This window comes from Schistocerca piceifrons, chromosome 4 (assembly GCF_021461385.2).
Source record: "Schistocerca piceifrons isolate TAMUIC-IGC-003096 chromosome 4, iqSchPice1.1, whole genome shotgun sequence".
In the NCBI taxonomy this organism is placed as follows: Eukaryota; Metazoa; Arthropoda; class Insecta; order Orthoptera; family Acrididae; genus Schistocerca; species Schistocerca piceifrons.
This window is the reverse complement of record NC_060141.1, coordinates 657,918,110-657,940,832: the sequence shown is the minus strand read 5'-3', so window position 1 is coordinate 657,940,832 and position 22,723 is coordinate 657,918,110.

Genomic DNA, 22,723 nt, shown 5'->3' with positions numbered 1-22,723 from the left:
TCGGTGGCCGAGCGGTTCTAGGCGCTTCAGTCCGGAACCGCGTGACTGCTACGGTCGCAGCTTCGAATCCTGCCTCGGGCATGGATGTGTGTGATGTCCTTAGGTTAGATAGGTTTCAGTAGTTCTAAGTTCTAGTGGTCTGATGACCTCAGATGTTAAGTCCCATAGTGCTCAGAGCCATTTGAACCAAGATAGCGATATCAAATATAGAGATGGTCATCACTTCTGTCTCTGTGATGTTCATTTTCGGAGCACAGCCTACGACCAGCTTAGAGAGAGAAGTGATGACACTTTCAGCAGGACCTGACCATCATTTTGCAGGACAATGCTCGAGCACTTACAGTGCAAGTTGTTACTGATTTGTTTGACTGATGGGCCCGCTAAGTGCTATTCCACTTGTGCAGTCCCCTGACATAGATCCCCATGAGTTCAACTCGATTTGTAAACTGGAGGAAACACTTCAAAGCATTCGCTAGAAATTCGTCGGGCAATAAGACCGCGTCGTTCGAACTCTCGACACAACTGACACTGCTGAGAGTATCCTACGACTTCCACAACGCTGGCTACGAGATATACACAATACTGGTGACTACTTTGAAGGTCATTAAAACTTTGCAACACGTATCTATTTTGTACGAGCTCCCACTATTTAAGTTCCAACCCTCGTAAGTAAGAACACCTGAGAAGATGAGAATGCTTGAGGCAGCTTCTTTTCCGATTCTACAAGGCCATCATCAGGAAAGGTCAATGCCGAAACCTTGCCAAAAACGGTAACTGAGAGATGTTAAGGGCTTTGTGAAGTGAAAAACTGTGAATTCGAATGAAATGCGAGCTCACGAGGGTGGTGTGTCGACCGCAAAAGCAAAAACAGGAAAACCAGATATGTCTCTAAAAACTGCAAGAAACACATTTTTACTGAACATTATTTTGCTGTGTGCCAAGACTGTATCGACAAAATGTCCCAATAAATAACTGCATTATTTTTGTAGTAGTTCATTTTCATGTAACTTCATTTTTTGTAAACGCTTTTGACCAAAACATCGTTTTAAATAGATACATTAACGTGATTGGTAATGATACCATTTCATTTACTAACACTTTAATACCAATCAGAGGCGTTAGAAACTGTAAGGGTCTCTGAGACAGATGTGAGTACTGACGTCGAGATTCCAGTTGGATGCACTGTCCTCTTAATACTAGCCCTGAAATGCATTAGAATACTCAATGGCTCTAAGTTATATTCCGAAACTTGCCATACTGACAACTACATCAACATGCCTGCTTAAACTGCCCTTTTCCTAATCATCGCTACGGAATGTCTGTCGACATGCTCCGAAACCAGTGGTCCCATTCAGTGTTCAAATTACCCCGTACGCTGAAAGATAAGTAATTTATGTTCCTATACTGCAGAGGGATGCGATGAGGATCTTGGAAAAGTTGAAGTAAAAGCAAAGCTCCGTGTTCTGGCGAAACGGGAGCGAATGACCGCCGCCTCACCCTTCGCCAGCGGCGTCATTGGATGGGTTATGGAGGGGCATGCCGATGCCGTTGTCGTTGCCGTTGTCGGTTTTCTCGACGGAAAGATGAGGAGAAGTGCAGAAAACAATGTTCGTTTTGTACAAATTAATCGCCAATAACCTTCGCCACATTAATGTACTGAATGAAAAATTACCATCAATAATGGGCGTCCAGCTTACACCAATGTTCACAACATGTGTGGAAAGCGATGGAAGATCCACAGCTCTGTAACCACGTAATGCTGAAGAACAAACTGTTCAGTGAATGAAATTGATGAGTAAACAATTGCAAGGGCATGAGAAAAACTAAGAAAATGGAAACATCAGAACAGCGAGGTAATGAAGGCGAGAAACAAGAATGGTCCAATGGACTTCGTTAGGAATTATATCGTCCAGCGAACCTCTAGTAAATTCTGACGCAAATACACGGTGCGTGATCGCCAAATCATCAAAGTGTGGATCTGGTATCTTCTGATGGTTAACAAAATGAATCATGAAAGGGTCAGACCCCAGATGTGTAATACACGAAAGGCGTTTGTTCCTATCGAGGCCAATTTCACTTGAAAAAATTCGGAATTTGTTCAAATGTTCAAATGTGTGTGAAATCTTATGGGACTTAACTGCTAAGGTCATCAGTCCCTATGCTTACACACTACTTAACCTAAATTATCCTAAGGACAAACACACACACCCATGCCCGAAGGAGGACTCGAACCTCCGCCGGGACCAGCCGCACAGTCCATGACTACAGCGCCCTAGACCGATCGGCTAATCCCGCGCGGATCGGAATGTGTTCAAATGGTTCAAATGGCTCTGAGCACTATGGGACTTAACATCTGTGGTCATCAGTCCCCTAGAACTTAGAACTACTTAAACCTAACAAACCTAAGGACATCACACACATCCATGCCCGAGGCAGGATTCGAACCTGCGAGCGTAGCGGTCACGCGGTTCCAGACTGAAGCGCCTAGAACCGCACAGCCACATCGGCCGGCATAAAATTCCGATGGGTGGCACCATATAATGGGGCCTGTAACAAAGGTGCGTTCATGTAATGAGTTGTCATTGAGTGTGTTATGGCGGAAAACGAGAGCACGGCCTATATTCACAGTCACTTAGCTGCTTTTGGCGGAAAACCAGAGCATCGTAGATATTCACAGGCGCTAGCACAGTGAGTCGTTAGGCGAGGCGTCTGTTATGTTCGCAAATAAGACTCGTAAACCTGTCCGGTGTCCTGCATGCTGGCCGTCCGCCCCCAGCTGTGACTCCTGCACTGCTGGAATACGCAGACACTCTTACTGGAGGTGATGGATGGATCGCATCAAACACCTTGGTTTTCAACTGGACGTCTCTACTGATAGTGCTGACACACTCGTCCACCACTTGGAGTAGTTGGGGTGTGTGCCCGCTGGCTTCCTCGCCGCGTAACAGAAGACCATAAATAGCAACGAAGGACCGTCTGCGCGGAATTGCTTGCGCGATACGAGGCTAATAGTGACAATTATTTGTCGAACATCTTTACAAACAGTGGGTGTCTCAAGTCGAACCCAAAATGAAACGGAAATCCATGGAGTGACGCTGCATAAGTTCTCCTCCGAAGAAAAAGTTCGAAGCCTCACTTTCAGCTGGTCCGCTCTTCGGCGACGCTGTTGGGTTTACTCTGTTTGATGTCCTTCCTCACTGTGCAAAGATCAACTCTGATGTGTATTCTACTAACGTCAGCAAACTGGAGAAACGACTTCAGCGTGTTCGTCAGCACAAAAGTGACAACGAACTTCTCCTTTTCTACGACAATGCAAAGCCTGAAAAGTCAGCGCACCCGAGAGGAGCTCACAAAAATTCATTAGATTGCTCTTTCTCATCCACCATCCATCTGTTGGCCTAATGAAGGATGCACTTCGCGGGAAGCTGTAAGTGGATCACGGGGAGGTGATTGACGCAGCAAGACATTTGCTCCAATGTCGACCAGTAGAGTGGTACCTTGTTGGCATACAGGACCTCCCAGTAAGTTGGCGTAAGCCCTTCACATTGAACGTAGATTATGTTGAAAATCCGCCTGCTTAGCTGAGTGCTAACGTGCTTGTCTACCATGCAGCGGGCCCAGGTTCGATTTCCGGCCGCGTTGGTGATTTTTTACCGCTCGTGGATTGGGTGTTGTGTTGTCCTCATCATCACTGCATCCTCATCACCGGCACACGAGTCACTCAATGTGGCGTCGACTGAAATAAGACTTGCACTCGGCGGCCGAATTTCCCCGGTTGGGGCCTCCAGGCCAGCGATGCCATTCGATCATTTCATTTCATTTATGTTGAAAAATAGTGTTTTGTAGCCAAAAGAGTGGGGAATAATATGTTGTATCCTGAATGAAACCAATTTGCCTTCAGGAAAAAAAAATTGTGTAATATTACCTATTGAACGCCGCTCGTAGCTCCACAAGCCTGCCAGGGAGTGTCGTAAAGAGAGATTCAGTAGTTAGAAGTTAATCTGGTAAGAAATCGTGATATCTAGACACGCGCCTGCTGAAACGATGGCCGGTCCTAGTATGCTTACAATATTGTTATTTTTTGTTACTAAACTCGTAGACATGCTGCATATCCACAGATAGCGAAGTCCCGTTTACAAAAGGGGTGACAAGAGTGTCCCTTCCTAATAAAGATCTTACTTCCGGAAGCTGAGGTTTGACACCCACCACCCTTATTGAACAAAGCGAAATCTAACCACCCCGCAGACCGAAATATCTTCTTGCTACTAGAGGATTGATAGTTAAAGAAGAAAATATCTATTTATTTGAAAAGACAGACGTGTTGAGTCATGTAGGAGTGCCAGTCATTTATTTTATCGTAAATGTTATAGTGATGAGAGTTCCTTTCTCATAACCCAAATTCCTATTCAAACAGTATTAAGACTATGTACAGAAATCATAGAAATGTGACCGTACAAGGCAAGGCCACTTTCAGTGTGGATGTACGAAGAACGACGAAAGTTTTACATCGAGGCGAAGGCCGTTCTCAAATAGCTCATGCGGGGCGACGGGACAGCAGCAGTGTAGATAAGGTGGTAAATAATAATGCAGAAGTCACTCTCTAAATCCAAAGGCACGTTTCTTCTTTTCTGCGTTTCTTCTTTTCTGCCAGAAAACATTGGCGTTATATGAAAAATTGAAGCCATGAGTCTTTTCCTTTGACTGATAGCATACGATCAGGCTAGTACACGTAACAAAATATGTTCACCATTGAAACATTTGTAGTATTTTCTGAAATGTCGAACCGCAAATATCTTACATTTTTACAAGGAAATTCTGTGCGTATTACTAAAGAATTCAGATCTGTTATTACTACATGTTATTGCTAAAAGACGATACTCTGTATTCACCTACGTAGGCTTATTGTGAGAAACCATGCGTTCTTCCGTTGGTAGAGCATCACGTTTTATACACTATGTGATGAAAAGTATCCGGACACCCCCTAAAAGAATACGATTTTCGTATCAGGTGCATTGTGTTGCCACCTACTGCCACATACTCCATATCAGCGACCTCAGTAGTCATCAGACATCGTGAGAGAGCAGAATGCGGCGCTCCGCGGAACTCACGGACTTCGAACGTGTCCAAACTTGAAACATTCATTTGTAATCAGGACTTTAATAAAAATGGCAAATCTAATGTTAATCAAAACACAGGGAGGAGTTTTGATCTAAATAACAACAGATTTATTCATTGTTAACATCACAAAGCAAAAGAAATGGCAAAAGAAACGTCGCACAACCCTTTTTATTTGACAAACGCTTGCACTAATATGGGGTCTATGGTGGACCGAGTGATCAGCTGAGGATCGACACACGACACTAACCAGAACACTAATCGCTTTATCTGACTTTATACACGTGAATTCGGGAATTCGGGTTATGGCCAAAAAATACGCCACAATCAAGCATTTATACTCTACTCTCCAAAAAAAAAAAAAAAAAAAAAAAAGACAAACTTGATTCGAAAGAATAGGATGCTGAGAAACATATATTGGAGCCCTACGCAGTAGCAGCGAATACTTTAGCCTTCTGCTGGTCAGGACGGCACACCAAGATGCGTTCGGCGATCAAAGTCATGGTCGACATAAATGTGTTATTAATGGCGTCCATCTGAAAAATGCAAGTACGCGGTCTCGCGTTCGGCTTATTCGTAACCCAGGTACTTCCCTATGAGCGTCTGAAACCCCAGTGGATTCCAGTGTGCAGGTGGACCCGTTTGCTGTCTGCCATACGAATTTGACTCCGTCCCACGACTATGCGTGACGGAATAGTCAAATATTTAGACAGCCGACTCAAGACAAGTAAGTACACCCACGCATCACTCGTTGTGTGCATGATGCTGGAAGTATTACCTCTGATGGTTCAGAAGGTGACTGGCACAGGGTCTAAGTAGCACACTGTCAAAGGACACGAGTCTCACCATTTAGGTAGAGACCTGCAGTTCTTTACTTGAGAAGCACCAGTACAAGAGTGTCCTCTTTCTCTCCGCTTTCCTGGCCAGCTCGGTAGTGAAGCACGTTTACATCTTAGACCATTCCCATTTTAGCACAAGCCAGTCACGAGCTGGAGCGCTGCATTCAAAGTTGGGAGGCTGTCCCTTGCTCTGCATACACAGATTTGACCACCAGAGACTTTAAGGTTAATTGGGAGAAAAGAAAAAATAGATTCAGCTTCATGGCCTCTTTCCCACGCGTTTACGCCGTGTCTTTTTCTGACAGCATGACGAGGATGGAACCACAGTCCTGCATAAAAAGATCGGTATCTCCTCTGTTGCATCCATTTCGAAGTTTCCAAAGAACGACTATAAACTCGCTAAAAGCCTCATGCCTTCACAAATATGTTTTGTAACACTGTCTGGACGTCTGGCTACCTGGACACGGCCCCCGACCAACCGGCGCCATTCAAAGTGTCTGCACAATGATAGCGCTGAACTCGGCAGTCCTCAAATGTTTTCACCCGGACCTCAGTCGCCATACGCTTTTACTGCTGTCGTTTAAATCAGCACAGTATTCCTTTGAAAATAGGTAAAGCTTACCACTATCCTTTCACTAGAGCACACAAGCAAGAGAGTTAACTACTGCCCACCATTTCATCATGATGTATGAAGTCGTATCGTAATAAAGATCATCTTCCCTAAGAACACAAAGCAGCATGACACCGAATCAGAAGTGAGAGCGCCCTGCAATCTCTTACGTGGTCAGGTGATCGGGTGTCAGCTGTGTCATACATCTGTACACAAGATTTCCACACTTCTAAACTACCGTAAGTCCACTGTTTCCGATGTTATAGTGAGGTGGAAATGTGAAGGGATACGTACAGCACAAAAGCGTACAGGCCAACCTCGTCGGTTGCCTGACAGAAACCACCGACTGTTGAAGAGTGTAGTAATGTGCAATATGCAGACATCTATCCAGTCCATCACACAGGAATTCCAAACTGCTTCAGGATCCACTGCAAGTACTATGACTGTTTGGTGGTAGGTGAGAAAACTTGGATATCATGATAGAGCGATTGCTCACAAGCCACACACCACACTGGTAAACGCCAAACGACACCTCGCTTGGTGTAAATAGCATAAACATTGGACGATTGAACAGTAGAAAAACGTTGTATGGAGTGACGAATCGTGGTACACAATGCGGCGATCCGATGGCAGGATGTGGGTATGGCGTATGCCCAGTGAACGCTATCTACCAGCGTGCGTAGTGCCAACAGTAAAATTCTAAAGAGTGGTGTTATGGTGTGGTCGTGTTTTTCATGGAGGAGTTTTACACCCATTGCAGTATCACAGCACACACACACTAGACTCGCATTCGGGACGACGACGATTCAATCCCGTCTCCAGCCATCCTGATTTAGGTTTTCCGTGATTTCCCTAAATCGTTTCAGGCAAATGCCGGGATGGTTCCTTTGAAAGGGCACGGCCGATTTCCTTCCCAATCCTTCCCTAACCCGAGCTTGCGCTCCGCCTCTAATGACCTCGTTGTCGACGGGACGTTAAACACTAACCACCACCACCACCTATCACAGCACAGGACTACATTAACGTTTTAAGCACCTTCTTGCTTCCCACGTGGATGGCGATTGCGTCTTTCAACACGATAGAGCACCTGTTCATAATGCGCGGCCTGTGGCGGAGCGGTTACACGACAGTAACATTCCTCTAATGCACTCGACAAAGAGTCCTGTTGTGAATCCAATAGAAAACATTTGGGATGTTTTGGAACGCTGACTGCGTGGCAGGCCTCACCGACTGACATCCGTACCTCTCCTCAGTACAGCTCTCCGTGAAGAAGGTGCTGCCATTAACCAAGAAACCTTCCAGCATCTGATTGAATGAATGCCTGCGACATTGGAAGCTGTCATCAAGGCTAAGGGAGGGCCAACACCATACTGAATTCCAGCATTACCGATGGAGGGCGCCACGTACTTGTAAGTCAAAATAATGTAATTGGCGGTTTTAGTTTTCGAGTTCAATAGTGAAAGAAATTTTTTCATGGTGGTCGTTAAAAAGTTTAAATATATGATCAATTCTATCGGCGGGTCTGTTATAGATGACTAGAATATCATCAACGTATCTTGTGTAAGAAAGGATACCTATTGAAGCGGCTGAGACACGGTTAAACAGCTTTTTTTCCAAGGAATCGATAAAGATGTCGGCAAGGATGCCGGCTAAAGGGTTGCAGCCGGCCGCGGTGGTCTAGCGGTTCTAGGCGTGCAGTCCCGAACCGCGTGACTGCTACGGTCGCAGGTTCGAATCCTGCCTCGGGCATGGATGTGTGTGATGTCCTTAGGTTAGTTAGGTTTAAGTAGTTCTAAGTTCTAGGGGACTGATGACCTCAGATGTTGAGTCCCATAGTGCTCAGACCCATTTTTTTAAAGGGTTGCCCGTAGCGAGCCCATCAGACTGCTGGTACAGTTGTCTGTTGAATTCAAAGTGGTTGTACTTGACATCGACATTAATGAGATTCCTAAAATCGGTAATCTGTTTATCTGATAGATCTTTTTTAAATTGACGTAAATTTCCTTCCACAATGTTGAGCGCCTCATGTACCGGGACATTGGTGTAAAGATTTTTAATATCTAAAGAAAAGAGCATACTAAGTTTTTAATATTCTGGACCAAAATGTGGCTGTTAGGAACGGAACAATTATTTTCGAAAACGAAAGATTTTTTCAAAGTTTCGTGTAGAAATCTGGCCCAATCGTGATATGCGCTATTCATGCTAATGGAGATTGGACGTATTGGGTGATTAGGTTTATGAATTTTGAACTGGGACCGAAGTTTAGGGGGCTGAGGGTTAAAATTGATGAGTAGTTTCTTTTGGAAAGTTTTATAAGAAATTGTTAATGGCTGACCTCACATCTCTCTGTAATTTAGGAGTCGGATCATCATGCATCATGCATCATGCAGTAAACCACAACTAAACTACATGATCAAAAGTGGGATGCGTGCGCGAGATAGTCCCTGCAGTCGCACATTCCTCTGTGTCCTTGGTGGCTCAGATGGATAGAGCATCTGCCATGTAAGCAGGAGATCCCGGGTTTGAGTTCCGGTTGGGGCACACATTTTCACCTGTCCCCGTTGATTGCTCGTTCGGTTGGTCGTCTCATCGGCTGATGTATATTGTTTCTGGGCGAGCAGTTGGTCGGTTGGCGTGGAGCAGCGAGGAAATCTCCAGGGCGCGTAGTTTGGCTTGGCCTACTGGCGACCTCTGTGTGGTGTCGGAGTGTGTGGTGCTGTTTCCATTGCTCGTGGCTCACCGATCCTGGACATGAAAGTTGAGTTTTGACTTAATCTACCAGCAAGTAACAACTGTTCCAATTGTGTCGTTTGGAGTTCGTTGTCTGCTGTTTGGATGTTACCGCGAGCAACAAGGTTTGTTATCAAGTTGGCAAATTTTAGCCACCCTCTTGTGGAGTTTAACTGTGCTTGGTTATCTAAATTGAAGTGCACCAGCGGAATCTTCTGCCTCGTTGCCGTTAACGTTCCGGTTACCTGCCCTGGCCTTTGACGTAAAATCAGGCAGTGTATTTTCCTCATCGTGTTGTCACTGTCGAGCACGGTGTATAGTTAGACAGCTCAGTGTATAATTGGTTGGAGGCGCCAATATCTTCTACGTTGCTCCATTGAAATCCCTGTTGTGTGCTGGTCGGATGAAGTGGAGCTTATCTTGTCGGTGGATCCGTTGACTGTCTGTCGGTTGGGTTGTCATCGGATCGACATTGGTTGGGCCAACTGCCTGTGTCACCTAAGTGAGCGTTAGTGTTTGAATTCCGGGCCAACCCTCGGAACTTTTGAGCGCCCTTGGGTGTACTGCCTTTCCTTGTTTGTCCTTGTTGTTTGTACTTGTATGGCTTCTAGCCGATTTTTAGATTAAGGTTGTTTTGCCCTTAAGGCGCCAAATGATTTGGGCCTTCAGCCTAATTTAAGAACTGCATTACGTAAAGCCTTTGGCATTTTTAAAATTAATGTTATTGAGCCTTAAGTGTTCGGCCGTCGGCCGATTTTGAATTTAAGTTGTTGCTCTTAAAGTGTCAGATTCTTTGGGCCTTCAGCCTAATAAGGGAACTGTTTTAAGATAAGGCTTTCCCTTTTAAATTTCTGATTTTGCTTGAACTTAAAATTATTGACTTTCAGCTGTTTTTAAATTAAAGTGGTCTTGCCCTTCAGGCATGAGATTGTACGGCGCTTTCAGCCGTTAATTAAGTTACAAAACTAAAGCAGTTTTTTTTTTAAACATTTTTCTTGGCTCTTGTTATGTTTGATGAAATAAAAGGTTGTATGTTCGAGTGTAAATGACAGCCACTTATTTTGGCCCCTTTCCACAATTTAAACTACCTGTCCTGTCCTACGGGTTTACCAGAGAGTCTCAGAGGGCTCCGAATTGTACCGTGTAACATGGTGGTCTGTAACGTGTCTATGCCAGTGCGTGCAAAAAACAGCCCTCTGTAGTCGAGTTTCGAATGCGAAGAGTTCGTCGTCCACAAACGGAACATACTCTCCTTCAGGAAGGCAACCCCAGAGCACACAAGAGCGCTGCGACATCTGCAACCGTTCCATGCATTGGGTTCGCTGTCATCGATCATCCTCCATACTGTACCGACTTGGGCCCACCCGATTTTCATCTGTTTCTAAAACTTAAAGAATACCGTCGAGGACTTCACTTTGGTAGTGATTGACAGCGCAAGCAGAGGTGAGGTTGTAGCCTCGTCAAGTAAGTTAAATATTGCACAGTGACGCTAGCAACGAATTGGTCTCCCACTGGCAGAAATGTGTTCGTCACCATGGTGATTATGCTTAGAAATATGTTCGTAACCATGGTGATTATGCTGAGAAATAAAACGGAGACATGAAGAATAAAGGCGTAGATTGATACGTAAGCGTATTCACCTTTTTCTCGGCATGACTTTCTCTACATCTTTCCATGCATTCCCAAGTACAAACTATAAATGCGAAAATGTGGAAATAGCCCGCATACAACTTCTGCTTAAAAAATCCACAATGACAAAAAGTAACCTATAAATAAAGTTAATCCAAGTTGCTCTCTGAGAAAATTTGTGTAATGCGGCGACATCTCCACGGCGTATGCGTTAGGCTTACGTGTGCATCAGTATTTGCCGTAATGATATTCAGTGAACTCACTCGCTCTCTCTCTCTTTTCATACGAGTGAAGTACACTATCTGTAAACATTATGCTCTTTATTCGGTTATATAGCTCATTCTGTTTCAAGAAACACTGGGAATCAAAACTTCAACCTAAATACATGTTTATAATGTTTCAGAAGTTAATTGTTTCGAATAATGAGCTACGTTGCCGAGAGAATTCTATATCTGCAGTCGACACGCGTCAGGTATATTTAGCGTGCCAATAACGTCACGGAAATCTGGTACTGTCCAATTATACGCTTGAAACAATTGACGAGTCGCTACGTAATTTCGAAATTACATAATCCAATTATGTTGTCTGAGTACGGTAGCCTACCACAGGTACGTGAGGGGTCGTGCCGTTACTCAGTTTGTCTCATGTGGCCGAAACAACTATTTTGTACTTGAGTTATACTATACTCAGGACACTGCAGTAGAGCGAAAATTGATTGCTTACACAGTTCAAGTGAGGAAATTCTTTGCTTCTTTTAAGGTTAACGTGATCCAGCACAGAATTGTACGTGACGTTAGTCGAAATTTCGGAAGAGTTTGAGAGCGCTTCTTATATCACCACTGAACTGGTCGTTTGAAATGAAATGGTCACCTGTTCAAAAATTTTTTTACTGACTTGTTTAGGGCGCATCGTATTTTCAGAGGGTCAAACGGAATTGCCTTCATACAAAGTTCCATGTCATATGTGTATTTTGTTCGACTTTCTGAACAGGAATGAGCTCGAAACGTATCAATATACTCGTAAAAATTTTTGGACCACAAGCGACCGGTTCATTTCAAGCTACCAATTTAGCTATGACATAAGTGCTCTCTGTTTTAAGTATAGTCGCAGATCTCATGCGCAACTTTATGTAGTAACTTAAGCTGATAAGAGTTTACTAAAATGGAGTCTCAGTTGGGGTGGAGGATAGTTGACGGGCACTATAGAAAATGAATTTATTTCCGTTCATCCATTTCCTATGCACGAGGAGTTCGTTAGAATGGAACGAACATAAAAAAAACAATGCTTATACCTCTTCTAGAGAACTAGCCCGAGCAACCTCAATTTGAATATAATGCAATGGTTCAAATGGTTCAAATGGCTCTGAGCACTATGGGACTTAACATCTGAGGTCATCAGTCCCCTAGAACTTAGAACTAGTTAAACCTAACTAACCTAAGGACATCACACACATCCACGCCCGAGGCAGGATTCGAACCTGTCACCGTAGCGGTCGCGTGGTTCCAGACTGAAGCGCCTAGAACCGCTCGGCCACACTGGCCGGCTATAAAGAAATGTAATGTATGTTTGTACCTTCTTCTTTGGCTAAGTTTTGCATTTTACTTTGGTTACTGGTACTAAAATCATACATTTCACACTGTTTTCGTTGTTTTATAGTCGTTCTTTTCGTATTTTGGTTTCTTCAGTTTACAGGACTAAAAAGACAGTACTTCTCTGAGAGCTGCACTAAGCAGATTTCTAGGCTCCACAGGTGCAGAAGTCTATGAAGTTGTAGTTCAGCGAAAACCGTAAGCGATGACAGGTTATTTGTTGGAAGTCCCGTGGAATTTAGTATAAATGCGGGAAACAATAGCCTTGTGGACGAATGTGAGTCATACAAACTGCAGAGAAGGCTAATGTGGTACTCTGTTGAGTTGGAGCTTTTTCTAATCGGAGGCAATTTGATTTTTCGAAGCTTTGTGCGGGATCGTCTGAAGAGGGAGGCGCCAAGGTAAGGTTGGTGCCTTGAGACGAAACCGCAAGTTAGCATAATCGCTGCCTCAAGTAATGACGAATGAGAGAGGGTGGTGTACGCACGCCCGGAAGAGTCTCCGTACGCCACCGCATCAGCTCGCCTATCGCCTAATTACGTCTGATCGCCGTGACGCTCAGCCCAGTCAGCCGTTAGCGCTGAAGACGACACCACCGTCTCTCTACTGAGCCAGTAGTGCGACAGTTGTGTTGGACAGAACTCTGCGTAAATATTTATTGCCGAGTGTACTCTGAGAGAAGAGAGTAATATCTTGTTCTGCATCAAGTGATACATAAGTTTCAGCGACAGTAATAAATATTCATGGCGTTCCTGTGGACATGGATTGTTACAAATTTGTAATAATTTTAGGTGTTGAAGTAGAAAATCGGTCCGCAACAGGAGTAGAACTAAGAATTCACCAATGTACCAACGAGTGTTCTTTCGTCCTGTACAACACTTTGCATTTGTAGGTAGACGGATGTTTTTAGTGGCAATCGTTGTGACTGACAATTCGCAGTGTTTCACAAACACAACTTTTATTGAAGTGTGTTCACAAGTTTGATGACTGAAAAACAAACGAAAAAGTAACAATAACGATGCCTGTAAAAGTCTCCTAATTGAGGGAAACTAAAGTTCACTTCTAATTTTCCGCAAAGGATCGTGGTAACACACACACACTAGTAAGAGTCCAATTCAGAGACGAAGACGTAATCTTCAGCGGTCGACGTACACAAGGTCTGCATCCGGAGTGAACTGAACTTCGGGGCTTGTACTAGCCCCTAAATAGCTGTCTCCAGCCGATCACGTTTTGGCGTAGTGATACTTGCTGCAGGCCGTGGCTCGAGCTCCCCCTGCAGGAAGTAGTGCTCGGAATGTCTGTTTCCATTATCTTGTATGTAAATAGCCGGTGTTTACCATGGTGCTTTTGGCATGTCTTGGACATAGACAACCTCATCCTTTTCTTTATTTCTTTCTTTGACTGGTGCAATGTCCCGCGCTGCCGCAGGGTAGGCATTGTTAGGAACGGATTTGGCAAGGTTAGTGTGAAGGGATGACTGGATGCCCTTCCTGCCAGCACCCTATACCCCCCAGGACGGAATTAGTGTACCCCTGCTGTGTGCGTCTAGTAGAATTCGTGGAATAGTGCGAATTTGTTCAGATGTCTGCGAGTCGTGTAACTGAGGCTAAACGTGGGGATCAGCCCGGTATTCATCTAGTGGGACGTGGAAAACCGCCTAAAAACCACGTCCAGGCTGGCCCGCACACCGACCCACGTCGGTAATCCACCGGGTGGGTACGATCTGGGGCCGGTGTGCCTACCCGAGACCAGGAAGCAGTGCATTAGCGCTCTCGGCTAACCTGACGGGTATGGACAACCTCATCCTCTGTGGTGGGTTGCCGGCCCTCAGGGGCTACCTTGGCTACTGTATAACAACAATTTAATAAATTTGAATAGTGAAGATAATTAGTATGAAGAAGATGTTGCTTACATTTTGCAAACTGAGCTGTGCTGTAGTTCGCTACGCACCGGGAGTATGATTTTACGTCTTTACCTCTTTAAACAAGCCACCGTCTCCATCACGTTCCGCCAGGGGACGTGGTCCGTCTCTAGCGAGCGGACATAACGCTTTCAATCATTTATCAAGGCAGCTGGATGATGGGCCATCCAAGAGCAAGTGCTGGCAGTCTGTCCGTCATAGACGCTATTAGCAACTTACGTCGTATGAATTTGGTGGAAGGCGGCTATGGTACTGCGTCTGCTGTTGGATAGGCTATCTGCAGAAATCACGGACAATTTTGAATGCGACCCGTCCGACTTGCTTCGCGAGCACAGTAGTGTGTAGACTGTATGATTCAGAGTTAACCACTATGCCATAGGGGCTCTTTATCGGTGTATTTTAAGCTGTGCTTAACTCTGGTGTTATCTAAAGACAGTTCAAAGGTCGTTCTTGTTTCCATTGGTAAAATTGGGGTGTTATAGTGGTAAAATTGCTTATGTCGTCGGCTTTGAGTTCATTTTATTAATTATAAAAAATTGTTTGCCCTTGCTTGGTTCTTAGCATTAATTTTACTGCTTGTTGCCTTAATTGAAGCCCTAAGTGTTAATCACATTTCTTATAGGGAACTAGACTGAGTGATCTAAATTTAAAAAAAAACAGGTAATATATATTTCTGCCTTCTCATTGGGGTGAGTCTCCCATATTACTCTGTTTACCGGGATCAAAATAATATATTTCACACTGTAGTCTAGTAGTTCCTTCAGTCTTTTGATTTGCTCAGTTTACAGAGGTTAACTGAACGGTCTCGTAAGTCTCTTGATGCTTTATGTATGCTCTGGTAACGTGTGTTATTTAAAACGTTTTCATCTGTTCTAGCAGTAACTGAACTTGTACTATGCTTTATTGGATTTAAGAATCGGCAGAACCACGTGTCTAAGTCGAGATTTACGTACTATCGATTTTTTTAAAAAATTTCAAATTCTTGTGCGTATTTATCTGAACACTGTATTTATCTGAGCACATCATTTAGGGTTGACCACTCACGTCACTCTGTTTTTCATAGCCACTCATTGCCTGTTATGAGATGATAATATACGCTTATTGATAGTGGCTTTGTCATTATGTAATATCTGTACTATCGATTTGATTCAACTCACATCTTGCTTATTAAAGAAATAAATTATAACTCTTTGAAATAGATTTAGAGAAATAAATTTGTCCCTTATGGTTGCAGTGCAGTTTTCATTTTTTAGGGCCTGGCACCTCACTACTCCCAACTCCTCGCTAGCGATGGTGCTTCACCAACATTCGAGCGGTCTTACGCATCTTTGTCCTTGTCAAACAGAATAGTGCAGTATCCATCCAGATTGGCGTACTGTAGATATCATGGAAAGAGCTGTGGTGAACATGAACGCTGTCTTGTACATAATTCAAATTTGATAATGATCGAGTAACCGTGATCAAGCAGGGGGAAATCTGAGGTGTTATATACCGAACAGTCATATGGACTGACTTTTTTCGGTTTCACAAACATTTATTTTTAGCTGTTATTACTTTAATGTTGTAATTTCATGTACTGACACGTTACATGACCTTGGAGATAAGCTCCTCAATTTGGTCCTACGGAACATGATGTGTAAATAAAATGAAATAGAAGAGAGAAAGACGATGTAGTGCTGCTACGTGCATCATAGCAAAACTGTGCACCAAACTGCCCTAGGAGATACGAATAACCGTGCTGTGGTCGTAATTATCTCCTTTAAATGTCAATAAGGATAATAATGTAAGAGTGAAGCATGGAGGTGGTTGTGCCACGGTATGGTGGTGTTTTTCGTCGTTAGGGTGTGGTCCTCATCTCCATCAGGAAAGGAGTGATGCGCAGGGAGTTGATCACAGTGTGCAGCACTGTGTACTGCGTATTGCATAAGGACAGTTCAGGGCCACAAATGCTTGTACCAGCATGACAGTGCATCCTGTCGTAATGCAGCATTTTTGAAACAATAGTTCATGGACGATAACATCCCTGAAATGCTCTGGCCCGCCCAGAGTTCCAAACTGAACTCCACTGAACACCTCTGGGACGTCTAGCGTCCAATATCATTTACTCTCACTGGTTTCGGCTCTTGAGGATGAAAATGCTTCTATCTCTCCACAGAAATCCAGACACCTTGTTGAAAGTGCCGCCTACGGAGCTCAAGCCGTCATACAGATGAAAGATGGGTACATTCCTTATTAATACCCACTAATAGCTCTGTGGATACTTCTGATAAGATAGTGTATGACACTCACGAAGACCTCACATATCTTTCAGGCATGGAGCATCTTATGGCGGGTGTGATCGAGTAAAATTGTATGCTTGCGCTCTCCAGAAGCAAGTGTCCTATTTTAGAGTGGCAGTACCTTGGGAAGTGAATTTTGTGAAACGGAATACAATAGACAAAAACAATCTGAAACGGTAACTGTGAGAGATGTTTGATGGGGGGATACAGTCCACAAGGTCACTCGGTCCCCACCGACGACACGCTGACGTTGTCAACAGTAGCCAAGGCGACAGTGTAAGGCCTAATTACTCTGAACAACAACTTAACAGACGTTCAAGTGAGCGTAGACATGGATTTCGACTGCAGAAATCCGGATATGAGTATTGATAGGAATTGTACAGCAGGCCGTAAAGAAAATGTGATGCTGATGACCTGGTGGCATTATGTAATAATTTGGGTCGTCAGGAAATGCAGGCTATGACAAATATGAATCAATCAACTACACTACAGTTTGTGGAAATTGCAGCACCAAGAAGGAAACGCATGGATTCAATTTATTTAATACCGCAGGTTGGGTTCATGACAAGTAACAAATGATTACTGCGACGCCCTGCTGAACCCGCAGGACAGGACAGGTGGAACTATGGAAAGGGGCCAAAATGAGCGGCTGTCACTTACACTCGAACACATATAACTTTATTTATTTGACCAAACATTACAGTACAAATTCTTGAACTTAGTTATCGGCTGAATACGCCACACTATCTTATGTCTTAAGGGGACAACAACTTTAATTTTATATAAAAAAAATTACAGATGCCAAAGAGAATATTTAAAAGGCAGAAGGCCTCAAGTTAAGTAAGTTCTATAATCTGGATGAAAGGCTCCAAACAGTCTGATGCTCGAAAGACAAAGATCTTTAATTTTAAAATGGCTAAAGGCCCATGACTTAAAACACAACTAAAATAATTTTTAGTAGGCAGAAGGCCCAAGGCTTTATCTTTAAACAATATATTAATCAGGCTGAAGGCCCAAACAATGTAACACCTGAGACGCAAGAAACCTTTAATTTTAAAACTGCTGAAGGTCCATGACTTAAAAATCCAATAAAACAATTGAACTTTAATTCAAACCATCGGCTATGAGCCATAGAAATACACACAACAGAAAATGAGAAAAAGCAGTGCAGTGAACGGCGCTCAGAAGTTTCGGGGGTAGGCCAGTACTTGAAACACTAAAGTTCACTTAGGTGAGACAGGCAGTCGGCTCTACCATTCTCAATCCGACGACAACCCAACAAACAGACAGTCACCTGTCCCACCGACAAGGTAACTTGCGCTCCACTGGATCAGCACACACCGGGAGTACAATACAAATGTAAAAGGCATGGACGCCCACAACCAAGCGTACATTAAGCTGTCAAACTACACACCATGCTGGACAGCGACAACACGGTGCGGAAATGACACTGCCTGAAATTACGTCAACGGCTAGGGCAGATAACCGGAACGGCCAAAAGGCCAAAAGGTAGAAAATTCCGCTGGTGCACTTCAATTGCAAATAACCAAATACAGTTAGACTCCACTGGACGGTGGTTAAACCTTCGCTAACTCGAAAACACAAGTTGTTGCTCTCGGGAATGTCCCAACAGCCAACAACGAGAACAGTCTTGACTTGCTGATGAATTAAATCCAAACTCAACTTTCGTGTCCAGGGCCGGTGAGCCACGGACTTCGTAGCAATGGGAGCAGCCCCACACACTCCGACACTGCGTAGAGAGCGCCAGCGGGCCCAGCCAAACTACAACCCTCGGAGATTTCCTCGCTGCTCCACGCCAACTGACCGACTGCTCGCACAGAGCAGCGCCAGGAACTATAAGCACCAGACCAAAGATAGTACAAGGTGCGAATATCGATACACACCGCTGGTGCCTCTCACAGAGAGCGAACAACAGCAGCATCGCAATAACAGCGGGAAACCAAACACAGAATAGCAACCGAGATTTAAACCAATGCATAACATGAGCCCAACACAGCTCAATTACCTTTGCAAATCTGTCTATGTCCTTTGAGGCCTACTATACGGTACGTAGTGTGGCCATCACGAGCTGCAATTAGAGCTGCTACACGCCTAGGCATTGTATCAGTAAGGTTGTGGATACGTTCTTGAGGGATTTCCCTCCACGCAGTTTGTATCCAAGCCCACAAATCCATGACACCATTTACTGGAGGACCGTGACTTACTAGGTGCCGACCAACCATATCCCAGACATTTCCCGAAGGGAGAGATGTCTGGACAACGCGCAGTCCAGGGAGGCTATGCTACCCGTCACTCTTCGAAGAAGGCCTGTACATTCCTCGCACTATTTGGCAAGGCGTTGTCCTGTTGAAGTGTGGCCTATGGAGATGCTTGAAGCATGGGGAGTTCCTCAGGCTCCACAACCTCCGTTAGATACCGGTTGCTGTTCAACGTGCCCGCAATACGTACGAGGCGAAATCGGTTGTGGTAACCAATGGTGCCAAAAAACCATCACACCTGATGTTTCTACGCTATGGCGCTCCACAATGCAGCTCTCCAGGTTGCGCTCACCACGGTACGGCCGGACACATGCGGCCATCACTGTAGGACAGGTTGAAGAGGGACCCAAAAAATGGCTCTGAGCGCTATGGGACTTAACATCTGAGGTCATCAGCCCCTAGAACTTAGAACTACTTAAACGTAACTAACCTAAGGACATCACACACATCCATGCCCGAGGCAGGACTCGAACCTGCGACCGTAGCGGTCTAGAGCCGCTCGGCCACACTGGCCGGCGAAGGGGGACTCATCCGAAAAGATTACATGTTGCCACTCAGCACCCCAGTGACGGAGTTCACGTGCCCATTGCAGTGGGAGGAGGTTCTGGTTTCTGGACAACGCAAGCCCACGTAATGGCATGCGTACAACCAGTCCAATCTGCAGCAGACGGCGAAGAACTGTCGATGCAGACAATTTCACACCTATTGCATTGCTCCAGCGACGATTCAACACTGTGGATGGCGCTGTTCGGTCCGTAATGGCCATGCGGATAAGATGACGGTCATCCCGTGCTGTGGTCACGTTCCGTGGTCCAGTTCCCTCTGGTCGCTGCGTACTATCTTCCTCTACCCATTGTTTCCACATACGCGTCACTATCGTAGCAGCATGCCCTGTGCGAGAGTCGAAATGTTACGGTATGACAACCCCGTTTCCCGGAGACCGATCATTCTGCCTCGTTCGAACTTGCTCACACGCCGATATGGCTCTTTCTCACGTCGACGAGGCATACTGGCACTCATTGTATTGTTTCCACCATGTGTGACAGCTCTGCACTGACTACACCAGGCATAACACCGACCCTGTTGAAGAGACACGAGAGGGCTCTGCTCGGCTTACGTTTACCCCATCTCTCTACAGTAATTCCTTCCCGGTGTTGCACTTTTCTCAAACGGCAATGTATATCTCATGTAGAAAAACCCTTGCAATGTGGAACAGATAACGTGTGTAAAGAATCGTACTCTGAGTAGAGACAACAAAAGAGCGCTATGTGGAGTAATAGATCCTAGTCATTACGTTTCATTCATTGAAGGGAACATTGGCTACGTAGGTCCATACTGAGAACATTGGAAAATCGTTTTATATGCCAGAATTCAGAGGACAGATGTGGAAAATTACACCATCGGGAAGAAATAGTTTAAAGGTGGAAGAGGGTAAGTCAAATAGAATAAAGTAGTCTCAGTTTTTGGCCAGTCGATACCCAGAACCATAGATACCAAACCATATTGTCTACAAGCAGTGAGTCATACAAGGAGCGGGTATAGATATGGACAAAGACGACATGGTGCAAGTGCTGAGGTCGGTGTGTATGAACTCTATGATGGAAGTTGAAGCTGGCTTTGGTATGTTAAGATGCAGTGTAGTTCACCATCCAGGACGTGGCAGCAGTGTTTTGGCTTTATTGAATGAAGACCAGTCACGGAAACAGTTCTAGTTGAATAAGTCTTTAAATCCTTAGCAGCAACCGAAGTGAAGTCAGAGCTGGAGAGGTGGTCAGCGGCCTCGCATAGCTGACCACAGGTGGTGAAACGTGCAGTCATCAGCAACAGGCCTCCAGGTGTGCGACGGCTGGTGCGTAACCATCGCAACAGTGGCTGTCGGTGCGGTGCTGAGGTCAGTGTGGCAGTGGCTGTGATTGGTGGATACCAGAAAGTGGTACAGCCTCTGCTCTGCTTCTGTAGTTTGGTAGGGATCACACTGGGGCAGACGGGATCAGATTAGACTGAAACCCTGAGGATTGGTGGTAATGAAACCGTGTGCCTGAATTAGGTGATAGAGTAGATGGCAGGCACCCAACAGGTGGCCCAACGATTACAATGAAAGGCAATGCGAAAGAATTATACGAATAGGACGGAAATCGGCAGCTGTGATAAACATGCACAGAAAAATAAATGGCTACAATTTCACTAAAATTGGATGATTTATTCCAGAGAAAGAGCTTCACAAAGTGGAAAAATCTAGAAAGTTTAGGTCTGCCTCTGCCTCTTGGCGTTACCCTATAGAATTGTTGGATGTCCTCCCGAGGGACGATTCTGTCCAACTGGCGCGTTAGATAGTAAAAATCCACAGACGGTAGGAGGATCCTGCCCAAAATGCTCCAAATGTTCTCAATTGGGGAGAGGTCTGGCGACCTCGCTGGCCAAGCAAAAAGACAGGCAGCAGAAACTCACACCGTGTGTGGGCGGGCAGTATATTGCTCAAATGTAAGCCCAGGATGTCATGGCATGAATGGCAACAAACTAGAATGTAGAATATCGTCGAATTGCCGCTGTGGCGTACCGGTGCTGCAGATAACCAAAGGGGTTCTGCTATGAAAATAAATGATTCCCGAGACCATCACTTGTGGTTGCCAGATTGTGTGGAGGGCTACAGTCAAGTTGGTATCCGAACACCATACGGAGCATCTCCAGACACGTCTTCACCCTGAAAACTCATTCACTGAAGTATACTTGTCTTCAGCGATGAGTACCGCTTCGAAATGAGCCCTAATGGCCTTCACGTTGTCTTGCTATTGTAATTAGCTTACTACTGTACTGAACCGTATCTCTTCATTAAATAAAGCAAAAGCTTCCTGTACTGGGAGAAAAAGGTCACTGGTCATTGACATATCGATACTCCCGACTTGACACACTGAGCACTCTAGAAACATCACCACTGTCCGACAAGGCACACTACTCGCTGCTAGACTCAAAAAGGATTTTTATCAACTTATAGGTTTTGCAGGATTCCAAAGTCTCTATGAAACAGTTTTAACGTCCATGTCTTTCAGCTAGTAAACCTCGGGAGCAGAAGGACTGTTCTCGAAACTTCTCACCACATAACCGTCCTATGTTTTCAAGGTTGAGGTTTTGCTGCTTCACCGACGCTCTGCCATGGTTCAACGCAAACCTGTCTCCATTCGTGCTGTTCATCTTTGCGTATGTTTAATATCTCTTCTGGTCACATCTAGTACGTGTACTACATGTTGTTGTTGTTGTTGTTGTGGTCTTCAGTCCTGAGACTGGTTTGATGCAGCTCTCCATGCAGCTCTATCCTGTGCAAGCTTCTTCATCACCCAGTACCTACTGCAGCCTAAATCGTTCTGAATCTGCTTAGTGTATTCATCTCATGGTCTCCCTCTTCGATTTTTACCCTCCACGCTGCCCTCCAATATCAAATTGGTGATCCCTTGATGCCTCAGAACATGTCCTACCAACCGATCCGTTCTTCTAGTGAAGTTGTGCCACAAACTCCTCTTCTCCCCAATTCTGTTCAATACCTCCTCGTTAGTTATGTGATGTACCCATCTAATCTTCAGCATTCTTCTGTAGCACCACATTTCGAAAGCTTCTATTCTCTTCTTGTCTAAACTATTTATCGTCCACGTTTCACTTCCATACATGGCTACACTCCATACAAATACTTTCAGAAACGACTTCCTGACACCTTAAACCAATACTCGATGTTAACAAATT